At 35.5% G+C, this 14,460-nt stretch overlaps 1 long non-coding RNA gene across 1 annotated transcript in view; it reads left to right on the top strand.

Annotated features, from left to right (window-relative positions):
• Window positions 1-319: 319 nt before the first annotated feature.
• The window catches only part of LOC135211648 (uncharacterized), a 204,153-nt gene continuing 190,012 nt past the window's right edge, over window positions 320-14,460 (top strand). Inside the window, exon 1 of the long non-coding RNA XR_010313691.1 lies at window positions 320-416. This is a non-coding gene — a long non-coding RNA (uncharacterized LOC135211648). The remainder of the gene's footprint in view (window positions 417-14,460) is intronic.

Here is a 14,460-nt window from a genome sequence, read left to right as displayed (position 1 = left end):
ATGGAATTTTTATTTTATTGTTGGGTTTGTCTCTGGTCTTGTCTTTAGGGGGTCGGTAGAAAATTATGCTTGCTTTGTGAATTGCTGTCTCAATTATATGGTCAGGATACCTTAAAGACGAAAGCTGCTTACGAATTAGGTCCAATTCTTTTTCCAGGAAATGTGGGGAACAAATTCGTAAGGCTCTTAACCCTGGACAGGTTTGCAGGGTCGCCCGCAACCTGAGGAGTGTTTCAAAAAACATGTTTTTTTTCCCATAAATTATCACCCATGTCAAATCTGGGTGTGATCGACCTGCAGACAGCCAGTGTACTGTGAGCTTCGATGGTGGTAAGACGTACCTGTCTCTCTCTCCAGTGCATCCCCATTTTCTGAGAATCGGTACGACCGAGGTCAACCCACAGGACGCTAGAAAGGTTAGTGATAGAAAATCAAAGTTATTACATAACAGTTTCTCAATGAACAGTGAGCATAGTCATGTGACTTTGTTGTGTTGGAGAGTCTAGCTGGATCCTATACATACCTGATGCATCACCAACCGTGTGGCAGAGATGCTACATATCACCATATTGTCCAATTTGCTTCGAGTGCCACTTTTTGCATTTTTTCCAAAAAGCAAAAAGCAAAGTTTTTAGATAAACATCAGATATTGAGTATTATTCATTCTAATCATGCTTTGCACTGTTGGAATATGTCGGAGGATGATGTTACTATGAAATGAATGCCTTTGTGAATGCCTATCACGTCGTAAATGCGTTCAAGGTCACGTGACCTTCTAGTGCCAATTTCTGTGCTTTTTTGCGAATAGCAAAGTTATTATGTAGCCAATTCATGTCGGACTGTGTGCATAATAGCTAATTAGTGTAGTTTTTTTATATTGTAAATTGTTTTGGGATGTTTACAGGACACATGAGCAACTCTGGGAGCGGCAGAGATGCCATATAGCACAAATATTATCCAATTTCTTTCGAGTGCCATTTTTTTAAATTCTTGTAAAAAGCAAAGTTTTTAGGTAAACGTCAGATATTGAGTATTATTCATTCTAATCGTGCTTTGCACTGTTGGAATATGTCGGAGGGTGATGTTTCTATAAAATGAATGCCTTTGTGAATGCCTACCACGTACGATATGCCCTTATGGTCACGTGACCTTCATGTGCTAATTTCTGTGTTTTTTTGCGAAGAGCAAAGTTATTACGTAACCAATTCATGTAGGACTGTTTGCATGATAGCTAATTAGTATAGTTTTTTATATTGGGAAATGTTTTATTATGCGTAAACATGTGCGGGAAACATTTTACTATGTTGTGCGTAGTAAATGCGTGCTTGACGTTGGTAGTGGCTGAGATGCCATATTGCCAATAATCCATGCGTCTTTGAATGCCCCTTTCTGTTTTTTTTTTTTTTTTTTTTTTTTTAAAGCAAAGTTATTAGGTAAACGTAGTGATTGAAATTGAACAGCGTTCATACTAGTATAGTTTTGTTCATGTTAGTATAGTTTTGTTCATGCTAGTATAGTTTTTATAGTGGAATATGTTGGAGGTTGGTGCGCTGTACAGCGTACGTGCTCGGGGGCATTGTTTGCGACGATTCCGTTTGCCTTTTTTTCCGAGTGCGCATTTCTAATGTTTTGCCTCTCTCTCTCTCTCTCTCTCTCTCTCTCTCTCTCTCTCTCTCATGCCTCTTTGATCCTTTATGTTTAGTGTTTTGTATATTCATGGGTATCTCTCTCTCTCTCTCTCTCTCTCTCTCTCTCTCTCTCTCTCTCTCTCTCTCTCTCTCTCTCTCTCTCTCATACCTCTTTGATCCTTTATGTTTAGTGTTTCGTATATTCGTGGGTCTCTCTCTCTCTCTCTCTCTCTCTCTCTCTCTCTCATCCTTTGTTTTAGTGTTCCTGACCATAGTAGCAAAACTACAGTAGTTGAGTTAGCAGATGTTGAAAAGTCAACCGTTGAAGATGGACAGGTGACAAAATAGAAGCTAGTGGACTTGCAGAAGAAGAATGCATCGTTAGCTGATTTGTTCTTTACAGCTGTTGAGCAGGAAGAGATGCAACAAACTCCTACCTGTTATTATCTGAGGGAAGGTTTGCTGATGAGGAAGCATAGACTTAAAGATATACCAGGAAATGCTGAATGGGGTGAATATCATAAAATTTTGATTCCATATCCACTGAGGAAGGAAGTGGTAGCATTAGGTCATGAATCTGGACATATGGAAATCAGGAAGACTGTGGAGAAAATTATGAAATATTTTTTCTGGCCTGGACTTCATAAAGATGTTAGCAGGTTCTGTCAAGAATGTCATACCTGCCAGGTAGCTGGAAAACCAAATGAAACCATTCAGAAAGCCCCTCCTACAACTTATAAAAATTAAAGGAGAACCCTTTAGCATGGTGATTATAGATATGGTTGGACCGCTGACGAAGACAAAGAAGGGAAATGAATATCTGTTGACATTAATGTGTCTGTGATAAGATATCCTGAGGTGATCCGTGTTAGAAACATATCTGCCAAGATAGTTGCTGAGAAACTAGTGGAATTTTTCTCAAAATTTGGGATACCAGAAATTGTACAGAGTAATAGAGGAACGAACTTTACTTCAAAGTTATTCCAGGATGTGATGAATTTGTTAGGGGTGAAACAACAGTTATCCACTGCTTATCATCCAGAAACTCAAGGAGCCTTGGAACGGTTCCACCAGTCATTGAAAAGTACGCTGACAAAGTATTGTTCTGAGTCAAGGAGAGAGTGGGATGTTGGTTTACCCTTAATGTTATTTGAAGTTAGGAATGCTTATCAGGAAAGCATGGGTTGTTCACGTAATGAGATGATTTTTGGTAGAGAAATCCAAGGAGAGTATGTGAAGAACTTAAGGAAAAGGTTGGAGGAGATTAGAAAATTCTCTTTAGAAAATCTGAAAGTGAATCAGAGGAAAATGAAAACGAAATATGTTGCTAAGACTAAGCTAAGAAGTTTTAGTGTTGGTCACCAAGTGTTAGTGTTTCTGCCAGTCAAGAGATTTCCCCCTACTAATAAATTTCGAGGACCTTACAAGATAATCGAGATAGAATTTATGTGATTGAAACACCAGAACGAAGAAAATGACAAAGGAAGATTCATGTGACCCTCTTGAAACCTTACTCCTCAGAAACAACGTGAAGTATTGAGTGAAGTGATTAGAAGCTTCCCAGAAATTTTTGCATATGTACCTAGGCATACTAATCTGACCAAGCATGATATTAAGATCCAAGAAGATGGAAAACCATTCAAGTAAAGATCTTATCACTTATTACCTTATCATTGAGATGTTTTGAAGAAAGAAGTTGAATATTTGCTGCAATATGGGTAGGCAGAACCCTGTTCAAGTCAGTACAGCTCTCCATGCATGTTAGCGAAGAAACCTAACGGCTCATTTAGGATGTGTACTGATTATAGGAAACTGAATTCCATTAGTGTAGCTGACAATTATCCCTTGTCTCTTATAGATCAGTTACTTGATAATATTTGGCAAACATAGTTTGTCTCCAAGATAGACTTATTGAAAGGCTATTATCAAATTCCTTTAGAGGAAAATGCTAAGTTGTTATCAACTTTTATTACTTCTTTTGGACTATATCAGTATACTGCTCTGCCATTTGGGCTGATGAATGCACCTGTAACATTACGAGTAATGGATCGACTTCTATGATCTATAGAAGGAGTAGGTGTATATCTTAATGACATAGTCATTTACTCTACAATACAGGAAGAACATCTGAAGATTCTGAAGAAAGTTTTCAAGAAACTACAAGAGGCAGGACTAACAGTCAACCTAGAGAAGAGTGAGTTTAGGAAGGCGACTGTTCAGTATCTTGGGTTTGAAGTTGGGAAAGGTCTTCTCACTCTATTGAATGCTAACATAGAAGGTATCCATAAGGCTACCCCACCTACGACTGGGAAGCAGCTACAAAGTTTTTTTGGCATGGCTGGATTCTATCGTCTTTTCTGTCCAAATTTTTCAGTCGTAGTAGCTCCCCTGAAAAACTTAACTAGTCCCAAAGCTAAGTTTGTTTGAACTCCAGAGTGTCAAGAATCCTTTGAGAAAGTAAAAGCCATTTTAACTTCAAGACCAGTGCTTCAAGCTCCAGACTTTAATATGAAATTTGTGATACAAGTTGGTGCCTATGATTGTGGAATTGAAGCTGTTCTACTTCAAGAAGATAAAAATGAGATCCTTCATCTAGTGTGTTTCCTATTTTCAAAATTGAAAAAGCATCAGAAAAACTATTTTACAATCAAGAAGAAAACTCTAGCCTTAATCACAGCATTGAAAAAGTTTGAAGTGTATGTGAACAGACCTAGGAGTGAAGAACTTTTAGTGCAGTCTGATCATAATCCTATACAGCAGATTGCTGATAAGAACAATATAGTTGCCAATTATTTATCCCATAGTGAATCGTTTTATTCAACCCTGGGATAACTAATCTACTGAGGGGAGGAATCTTATGCTGTGGTTTTTGTAATGCAATAATTTCCCCTCAATGATTGTGTATTATGTTGCAAAATGGATGTTTTGTATTTCAGATTCCCATATTAAAAGTTAGCTTAGAATTAAATTACGTATATTCAGAATTCACAAAGCATAACTTAGAATGCAGAGAGAGAGGTTGCGTAAACACGAAAGAGAGATGTACCTCTGTCCACAAGAATAGCCCTTTTGTTCGCTACTGGAAATGGCTGAGCTAACATATTTTTATCATTTGATCAAGTCTGGTACCATACACAAACCGGGCTGTTGATCTCACATACCCCATCATGTAAGATTCTTTTGTCATGAAACTGTTTAATATCACTGATAAATTAACTCTTATATCTTTCAATTTGTCAAAAGAGGACTTGTTGAATCATAATAGATTTGTGTGGGGTGGAAAATTCTGCGACATCATAGAAATGTCCAGGCTATGTTTCATCCCATACTTGTTGACTCAATCGTGAGTGTATGCCTATATTGAAGACTATAGAAGGGATTAATTTTACTCTTAGATGAAGTACCATGCGTTGGTTCTCTCTCTCTATCTCTCTCTCTCTCTCACTTACAGGATTTTGGTTTCTTACCGTAATGTAACTTATAGTTTAGCAATGGTCACTATATTTTATTGTTTTTTTTTACCTTCTTAATAATGTAATAGTTAGTGGAATCTGAACATACCTTGTTATTATTTTTGTGTGGTACCACATATGTTTTAGTTGAAGATACATAACAGGCCTTTTTGAGAGAAACTGCAGTGGTAAAAGGTATTGTCTTTTACAAATTTTAAGTGCACTTAAAAGAATTTATATATTCCACTTTTATACATTAAACATTTTTTTGTCTTTGATTCTTTTGGAGTGTTTATGTGTTATATGTTTAATGTTTGAACTGTCATTGTTTTTAATGCTCTTCCATATTATTCTGTTTTTGCATTCTCATTTTGTTTAATTCATTTCAATATTTCTTATTATACAATTGTTTTGATCTAAAACTTGTGAATCAATTGGCATTTGCTTAGATTTCTTTCCAAATTTTAATTGTTGCTTAATAATTGAATTTCAATTGAATAATTTAGTTTTTTGAATAATTAATTACTTTGGTAAATTTATTTTGTATTTACTTTTGTTTAATGATTTATTCAAGAATTAACTAAACCTTTTGTTTTCAAGTAATAGTAAATATCCCTGAGATTGTGAATTTCATTTATAATTTTTGAATTTGGAAATAATTTTTTGTATTTAAAATTTTTATAAGTGTTTCATTCATGATTCACCAATAATTTTAATTTATTTTATTTATGTAGATATATAGAGTGGTAATTGTGAAGCTTTCCCTTAATTTTACTGAAGTGAGTTAGAACTAGAGAAATACTTAGACTTATAATTGTTGAAGGAGCGATGCCCTTTAATTAAGATTACCTCACACCTGTTTTAATGAACTTAGTCTGACTTTAGAGTATTCAGTCATTTTGCATTTGTGATGAAGGTTGGGGTGGCTGGCTGTTCTGAGGTAAAATATTGCTTTTGATTGATAACTGTAGTGAACCAGATACTTGGCAAATTGTGTACCAAATATGAATGATGTCCCAGAATCGGGATTAAGAGTCTCTTGTTCTAACAGAGTATAACCGCCAAGTGTAATAACCAGATATTTGTGCATTATATGTATGTATATATATATATATATATATATATATATATATATATATATAATATATATATACTATATATATATAATATATGATGTATGTATGTATCCTTACCAGGATGTGAGCATAGGCCTCTTGGGATTGATACAAAGGTGACTGGGAGTTGACAATATCTAGGGGCATTTGTGTCTTTATATTTGAGCACAAAAATATTACATAGGTTATTGCAAATCTGACTTTGACAAGAATATGTACAACATAGTCAGAATTAAATTATATCTCTAATGAAAGCCAAAAGGATCAAGTCTCTACCACCTCTCCTCGAACTTAAATGTCAAAGATTCGGATCTTAGCCATGACAGATTTAACCGAGAGGATAAGTTTCAGCCGGTCTACCTGTTTGAAGACACTCTCAAGACGCTTAAGTTACAAGCTCATCTAATTACCGACCGTTGCATAGCACTAGAGTTTTCTCTTATTCTGGAAATAGTCCCACTTATATGCTTCTCTGTTGTCAGTTCCTCGCAAACCTTTTTAGAAAGCTCTCTCGCAGACCGGTATACTTGGCACTGTATTACCTTTTCCACATAATATGAGTCTTCTATAGGTATTCGTTTTGAGTTTTAAGTATTTGTTTTGTCAGGTACTAAACGTACTGTACGAAAATTTTAGTTAATAATCTTATTTGAATTATTTAATTATTCTAAGTATTTAATGAATGGTAGTTGACAACGTAAGATTCCGAAAATGCAGTAAACTATTTACTTAGCTTATCTGAGTGTGATATTCTCATTTTGTTTTCTAATTCTACGTAAGTATGTCCTCACATTTGGGTTCAAATGTCATCACCTTTTCTAAATTCATTGGAACTTAAATAAGTAGCCTGTTCATTATGTCTGTGACAATTACCACCTGACGAAAATTGATTATTGCAGACAATTAACAATATATATTGTATGGCTTCTTTTAGTTCATCAGTAAATATCGGTAAAGCATGTTGATTTACAAAACAAACGTGATTCACCATTCGTAAGTACCATGTCAAAGGGAAAATATACATCTAAACTTAATAGATATCTGCAGAGAACGGATATTTTTGTGGTACTGAATCTGATTCTCATATCTGATGAATGCTCACTATGAAACTGACAAAACCCCCAAGAAGCAGAGAGCAAAGGTTCTTTGGCTTGACTGGGAAATATTCCATTTCTGTTACCGAGGAGGATGTTTAATTTACAAATGGAACTGTTTTCAATGGTTAATATCTTTAGTTTATTAATTATAGAATGATCTTAACAATTGAGCGCATGCTCAAACTACTTTTCAAAATGTTGCTGGATACAGAGTTGTCCAAAGTAACATTCCTCCCAAATACTAAATAACAGTCAACGGTGAAAAACACATAATAAATTGTTATTCGTGAGCAGGTGATTTCTGAGGAGCGAGGAAGATGCAAGTAATGAACACAAAATGAGAAAAATATAGTCGCAACAAGATAGACAAACATGCTGTGATTTCAATCGCTCAACAATTTTGTTTTAAGGGTAAAGTTGAGACCTTTAGTTTTAGTCAATCAAGTCCTTCCCACATTTCCGCTTCTCAGTTTTCTTCTTCATAACATTAACGAGTAAATGACTGAAAGTTGAGGCGCGTGAAACACCGCAAGTTAGCGATGTTCCCAAGGCAGTTGATAGTCTCATATGCTAACTTTCACAGTAAGCAAAAATAAAATAAAATGTAGGTTGACAGGGTTATCTATTTCTCCATTCAATTCATCATGGAAAATTGAGAGAGTGGTATATATTCAGGCGATTCTGTTATATATATATTTTTTTTATTACTATGATTTTGTTTGATCACTCACGGATTTATATGCAACTCTTTTTATGTGATGTATATTAGTTTATGCATGTATTTGCCTATTGGAACATTTGTTTTCTTATGCAAATGTCATGCAAACTAGGTTTGGTTAAGCTCAAATTTATACGAAATAGAATTAAGCTGGCAAAATTATATTTCTCTCTGACTATATTTGTTTCTCTTTCAGTTACCCTCGTGTTTTTCAAAATCACAATATAATAATGCTTTTTTTCCACAGCTTGATGCAGAAACTTTAAAATCTTGATACCATTGTATTTAGCTACTTTTTATCCCATGCAGTTTACCTGTGTGCCAAATGTAGATTCATCTTGTAACATGATCCCTCTGTCACAGTATTTCACCTCTAATCAGCTAAAGCTCAATTATTCTATCATCTACTGTTTCCTGTTGAGGGCAATTCACTTGGTTCATTGCTTCGTATATTTACCATTCTTCATTTAATTATATTTCGTTTTTATTAAAACAGTATATGGTTAAGTTCTCCAGAAGGTACTCTAATCTTCTAGTGTGTGTCCGATCTTTAAGTTCTCCTTTTGTGTTAATGTTACATATGGCAATCAATCAGACAATTTATAACTTGAAAAGTTAAAATAAATGATTAAAAAAGCGAAGCTTAAGTCTACCTGAACGCGCATTTCTTAATGTGGCCGAATATTTATAATGTCTACGCTAACAATGTCCAGTTTAGGAACATTTCAGACTAGAGGTACACATACAATCAAGCACATGCTCACATACGCACACATTCTTTAGGTCCATGTATACATTATATTTTGCGATGTCACTGTCATTATTTTAAATGTTCTACTACCTTTTACTTAACTTTTTTTTTTTTTTTTTTTTTTTTTTTGGAGAGAGGCTGTACCGATTAGTAAATCTGTGGAGCAAAAATGAAAGCGAAGCCCACTCCTGCTTGGCAATGTTGCGGTCCATTTTTCATTTTTTTTTTTTTTTTATGTTTTTTTTTTTTTTTTTTTTTTTTTTTTTAATATCTGCAGTTATACAAATTTACCACAAATAATGATGATAGTAATGATACCAGGAAAACATATGACAGATACTCACCTAACTCTCTCGATATTTTGCGTTGACAATAAGCATATACGATCTCTTGAATATGCATTTATTTCTTAAAGTTACGCTTATAGTCGCAATATGCCTCATATTTATATGAAAATGCAATTATTACTCCAGAATAAATCGTTGATAAAATATGCAAGAACACAAAGCAAGCGAGGCCATAATCATATGCGCTGTTATGACAACACCTCATTTGCTATGGATTTATGCAAACAACAGACACAATTGTAATAGACTTTCTAGAATAGAATTTCCGCCAAAGCTATTGCACATGGAATAGGATTATCTCGCTCCGTGTGGTATTTCTTGAAGCAGGGCATGAAGAAACGCCAAAGTGTTTGGCGTATAACTGGATATTAATTCCCGTGATTTAAGAAAGAGGTTGCAACAGCGAATGTTGGCAGGTCCACATGAACACGAGTTTCTCTAATAGTGTTCCTAATTTTTAGCGATGACGTCAAAAATTTAGTTTCGTATTCCATCTAGAAAAATGAAGATCACACGGTATAGCGTACCACTTTTTTTTTATTCAGTGTTCTTTTATATATCTATGCCACAGCCCGTAACTTCGATGTTTCTTGAGTCTTGTGATTAAAAAAGAAAAAATGTTGCTGAGACATTAATGCGACGGATAAGGAGAAACAGCATTGCGCTTCCAGGCATGAGGCTACTCAGCGACTCGTTGACTACAAACACATCTTCCATAGATCAGTGCCGCTAAGAAACTTTGGGTTTGGTCAACGCTGAAACGTGGCAGATTTAATTTAGAGTTCCAGTAACCAAAAATGGCTCTTCATTTGAAAACCGGCCGACGAATGGTGCCAAAGACCTCAGCCAGAACTCAAGGTATACGCTTAAGAATGGGTAGGTAATCCCTTAATTAACTAACCCGTCTAAAAGGAAACAGAAGTTATCAGATGCTCAAAATGATGTGAATATACTCGAAACTTATGCGGTACATTTAAGAAATGACGGCTAGCCTGTCGCAAGTTAATCAGTGTGACATTAAGCAACGGAGAGGTCTTCTCAATATAAGTTTTAATGAGAAGCCGATGTCTGAATAGTGAGATGAATGAGAAGCACGCTGATTGAAATTATATATATATATATTATATATATATATATATATATATATATATATATATATATATATATATATATATATATATATGTATATATATATATCATAGTCAACTTGCCAGCGTATGTTCTTGTTATAAGGTATTACTTCTTTAGGGTGCTGAAGAGATTTCTGTTGCACGTCAGTTCATCTCGTACCATCAGTCACGACATCTCTTTTTTTTTTTTTTTTTTTAATTTCTGCTTATCAGTGCCTTTCTACAATCTCCCCTACCTATTCCCAGTAGGAGAGAAGTACTGTTTGTGCACCTCACGTAGTGCACTGTAGGCTTTATCAAATGGTGTTTGCAGTGTCCCTTCGGCTCCTCGACGCACCCACTTTTTAGACTTTTACTTTGCCTCCGTTTTTATTTCCTTTCTTCAATCGTCCTGTCCATTCTCTAACTATTGCATCTTATGGCACTGAGAGGTTTTCTCCCCATCCCAGCTTCAGATCACTAGACTTCATCTTCATTGTTTTCTGGTGATCTTGCAGTACAATCATTCTAACTCCCTCTTTTCACTGTGAATCGCCAAATGTGCTTGAGACCCTAAGTTTCATAAAATCAAATCAAATCCTTCACCTACTGTTGATTTTGCTCATGATCAAGGACTGAATACTTATCACTCTCACTCCTTCACCTATCTGTTATTAGTCTCACAACTCAAACATCCTTCTGCTATGTGCTCTGAAACAGAAAAAGTATCTTCATTTCGATATCAAAACTACCTCTGATATTTTCATCCTCCTTTTACCTGCATGGTTTTAATCCCTGTGTTAGGAAACAACAAGAGTCTGTCCAGAGAATAGGAGGGACAATTAGTTAGGAAAAACCACTGGTAGAAAATTATGTAATAAGGGTAGAGTGATGAAGAATCTACCAGAAGTTAAGGTAGAAAAGGGAGAAGATGTGTGCAGCATAAGACTGCACGAATAGCAGTTTCAAAAACCAGACCAAACATTGGCACTCGGTTTACAAAACAGAAAAATGCTAACTCCAATAGCATATCTGAACTTTGACTCCTTCAGTGGGTGGTTACCGTCAAGGAGCAAAACCAATCAGACTAATCTAGGGGTGGCACAGGAGGTAAGGAAAGCCACTCAAGAAGAAGTAGGATGTGTCTTAGAGGGTAGTTAAGGAGGAGCTAATTGAATCAGTTAGGTTCAAACTTCATTTGAGCTCCTAGACAAAATCAGTTAAGAACCAGACCTTATGCGGGGAGGCTATGTTCCTTCTCCCTCTGTTCCAGTGTAGTGTAGTAGTGTTGTATTGTGAACTTATATTTTATTCTAATTATAAGCAAATTAATTAGGTGGTGTTTAACTTGCCCAGAATCCGTGAAACGTATCCACGCCATGAAAGCAAGAAGAACCTCCTGAGAGACATGGCTAAAACGAAATAAATAATCTACAATGTTCCTATGAGAAAAGAAACTCATCGCAAGTGATAATTGAAGGTTAGCCCATATAACAAATATCCTTTCAATCATTACCCGTAGCCACGAAGAGAACCAGAAGAAGAAGAGAGAATAAGAACTCGTAGATACGCAACGCAAACATAACGGAGAGAGTATATAAAAAATAAATAAATAAATAAACTCGTAACATAATAGATGTATTGTTTCAGTGGGTCAAGTCACTGCAAGTGTCAACAAGACCTAAATATAACAAAGAATTGTTAGTGATTCATTGGAGTCAGGCTCATAAGGTCACGTGGGAATTTGATTTATGCTCGTATGTATGTAGTAATTATCCATGTACGTATATATATATATATATATTATATATATATAATATATATATATGTATATTTGTATAGGGCAGATATTCATGCTTCAGCATTTATACAGGTGCATGGACTCATTTAGCTGACTATTCGCTACCCTGTGAAAACATAGCAGAATCTCTGTTTGGGAGATGGAAAAGTGAATGTGTCGGACAATTTATATTTGACGTTACATTTGTCTGGATGTTAATCAGCACTTGGTGGCCGTTCTTCTCCGCCAGAAGAATGGTTTCTGTGTGACCGGAAGTATGTAAGCCACATGATCAGTCCGTGAACTCCTTGTGACACTTAGGTTTCTATCACTGGAATGACAGGTTATAGGTGACGTCATGGCATCTTCCCGCTTAATGAATTCGTTATATGTCACTCACGTTATACTAAGGGGGAGTTTCTTATTAAGAGAGTGTGAACGTTTATCTGTGCCATTTTATCTTGCTTGAGGGCTGTCTATAGAATTATAGTTCACTTCCATTTTATGTCGTAAGTGATGCAGTGCGACTGTGAGAGAGACTGTAAAATGACCATAGAGGTGAGCATTGAAAAGTAATTTTACCAATCCCCTTTCTTTACAGTGCCGGGGTTTATTGGTATCGGCTGCGTGAAGTACAGATGGAGTGGACTTTTTATTTTCGGTATTTGATTTAGCTATGCATTTTCCTTTTTTTTCTTTTTTTTAGGTTCCATCTGTAGTGTGCTTTAATAGGGCCATGTCTTCCTTTAGATAGGAACTCTTCTTTTTAACTAAGGCCCCTGGAAAAATATTTGATCACTGGAGTAACGGAGTGAAGAGACTTTTTACCATGTGACATTTTAGCCTGTTGAATGAACATAGTAGTATTCGAATGGAGATGTTTTATTTTCTATATGGGATTGGTTTAGTTTCCCATGTATTGCCGGACGATAATCCGTTCTCATTGTATAAAGTTCATCTGGGTTTAATTTTGGTTTGTCTTTTGAACAAGGTAGCGCTGGCCGACCTGAAAACCTATTCTCATACATACAAAGGCCACCGCAAATTAGCGTAGGCAACTGACTGAAACTCCGAACTGCAAAAAATAGACTTTTTTCTAGAAAATAAGTAAGATTCTATCTATCATGGAAAACTGGATTAAACGAATATAAAGACAAACCAAAATCAAACCCAAAAATAAATACAGAGACGGATTCATCCGGCAATACATAGTCTCTTCACCCGTTATCCATGATCAAATTTTTTTTTTATGGGGCTTAGTTAAAAGGGAGAGTTATGCCAAAAGTACAACATGGCCCTATTAAAACACATCACACATGAAATATTTAAAAGATGCACAGCAAAATATATAATTGAAAATAAAAAAGCCCACTCTCATACATCAATAAAGGATACCAATAAACCCGGACACTGGAAAGAAAAGGGATTAGTGAAAATACTTATCAATGCTCTCTTCTACGGTCATTTTTCACAAACTCTTTCTCACAGTAGCACTGCAGCTCTTGAGAGATAAATTGGTAATGAACTATACTTCTATAGACACCCCTCAAGCTAGATAAAATACCACAGACAAACGCATATATATATATATATATATATATATATATATATATATATATATATATATATATATATATATATATATAGGCTTGTGCTTGTATGATAAGGCGCCCTATGAGGTAATGTTAGACTTGCGATAATCTATACGCTAAGTCGTTGGTATTTGCACTTCCATATTCAATGGAGTGTCTGGGGGTTTTGTAGATCACTTACGAAGTCGGTATTATCTTTACGACGATGTGTTAAACTCATGGTTCGGTGAGGTTCTTGTAGAAAACACGAAATATAAAAATAGATATATATTCTTCTGAAGTTTTACATGCTGAAGATCAGATATGATTGTACAAGTCTTCTATGACGATAGCTTGATCGCTTCTGCCAATGATGATGGCTAATCCTATTCCTCTACATGATAAAGCTTAGGTAAAGAGGTACAGGTCTTCTAATGACGATAGCTAACTCTCTTCTCCCTGTCTACCATCTCTGTTACAAGTTATGAAGGAACGACAGTAGTTCGAACATATGAACATACTATCAGATGACATAGTTACATACGAACACACAATCAAATGAGACACGCTACAGATCACGTAGGCGGTAGTTGTCTCAAGCAGGGAGCTTGGACTAATGTTTATAAACAATTGAATGACTACAGGTGACGGCATGTCAACTTAGCCTACATACTTATTGTATACGTCATCTTTAGCGTCTCTAGTCTGATCACATTCCTGCAAGCAATCTGGTCTTTTATATATATGGACTAACATTCCATATTTTTATTATGTAAACACTTACATTAGCTCGGTCAGCTACCAAAACCAACTACTGAATATTACTCAAACTTGACTTGCATTTGACTTATAGGAGTGTGATACAGACACTATGTGAATATATATATATAAG

This window comes from Macrobrachium nipponense, chromosome 4 (genome assembly GCF_015104395.2).
Source record: "Macrobrachium nipponense isolate FS-2020 chromosome 4, ASM1510439v2, whole genome shotgun sequence".
Classification (NCBI taxonomy): Eukaryota; Metazoa; Arthropoda; class Malacostraca; order Decapoda; family Palaemonidae; genus Macrobrachium; species Macrobrachium nipponense.
The sequence above is the reverse complement of the archived record's forward strand: the minus strand, read 5'-3'. Positions and strand labels throughout refer to the sequence as shown.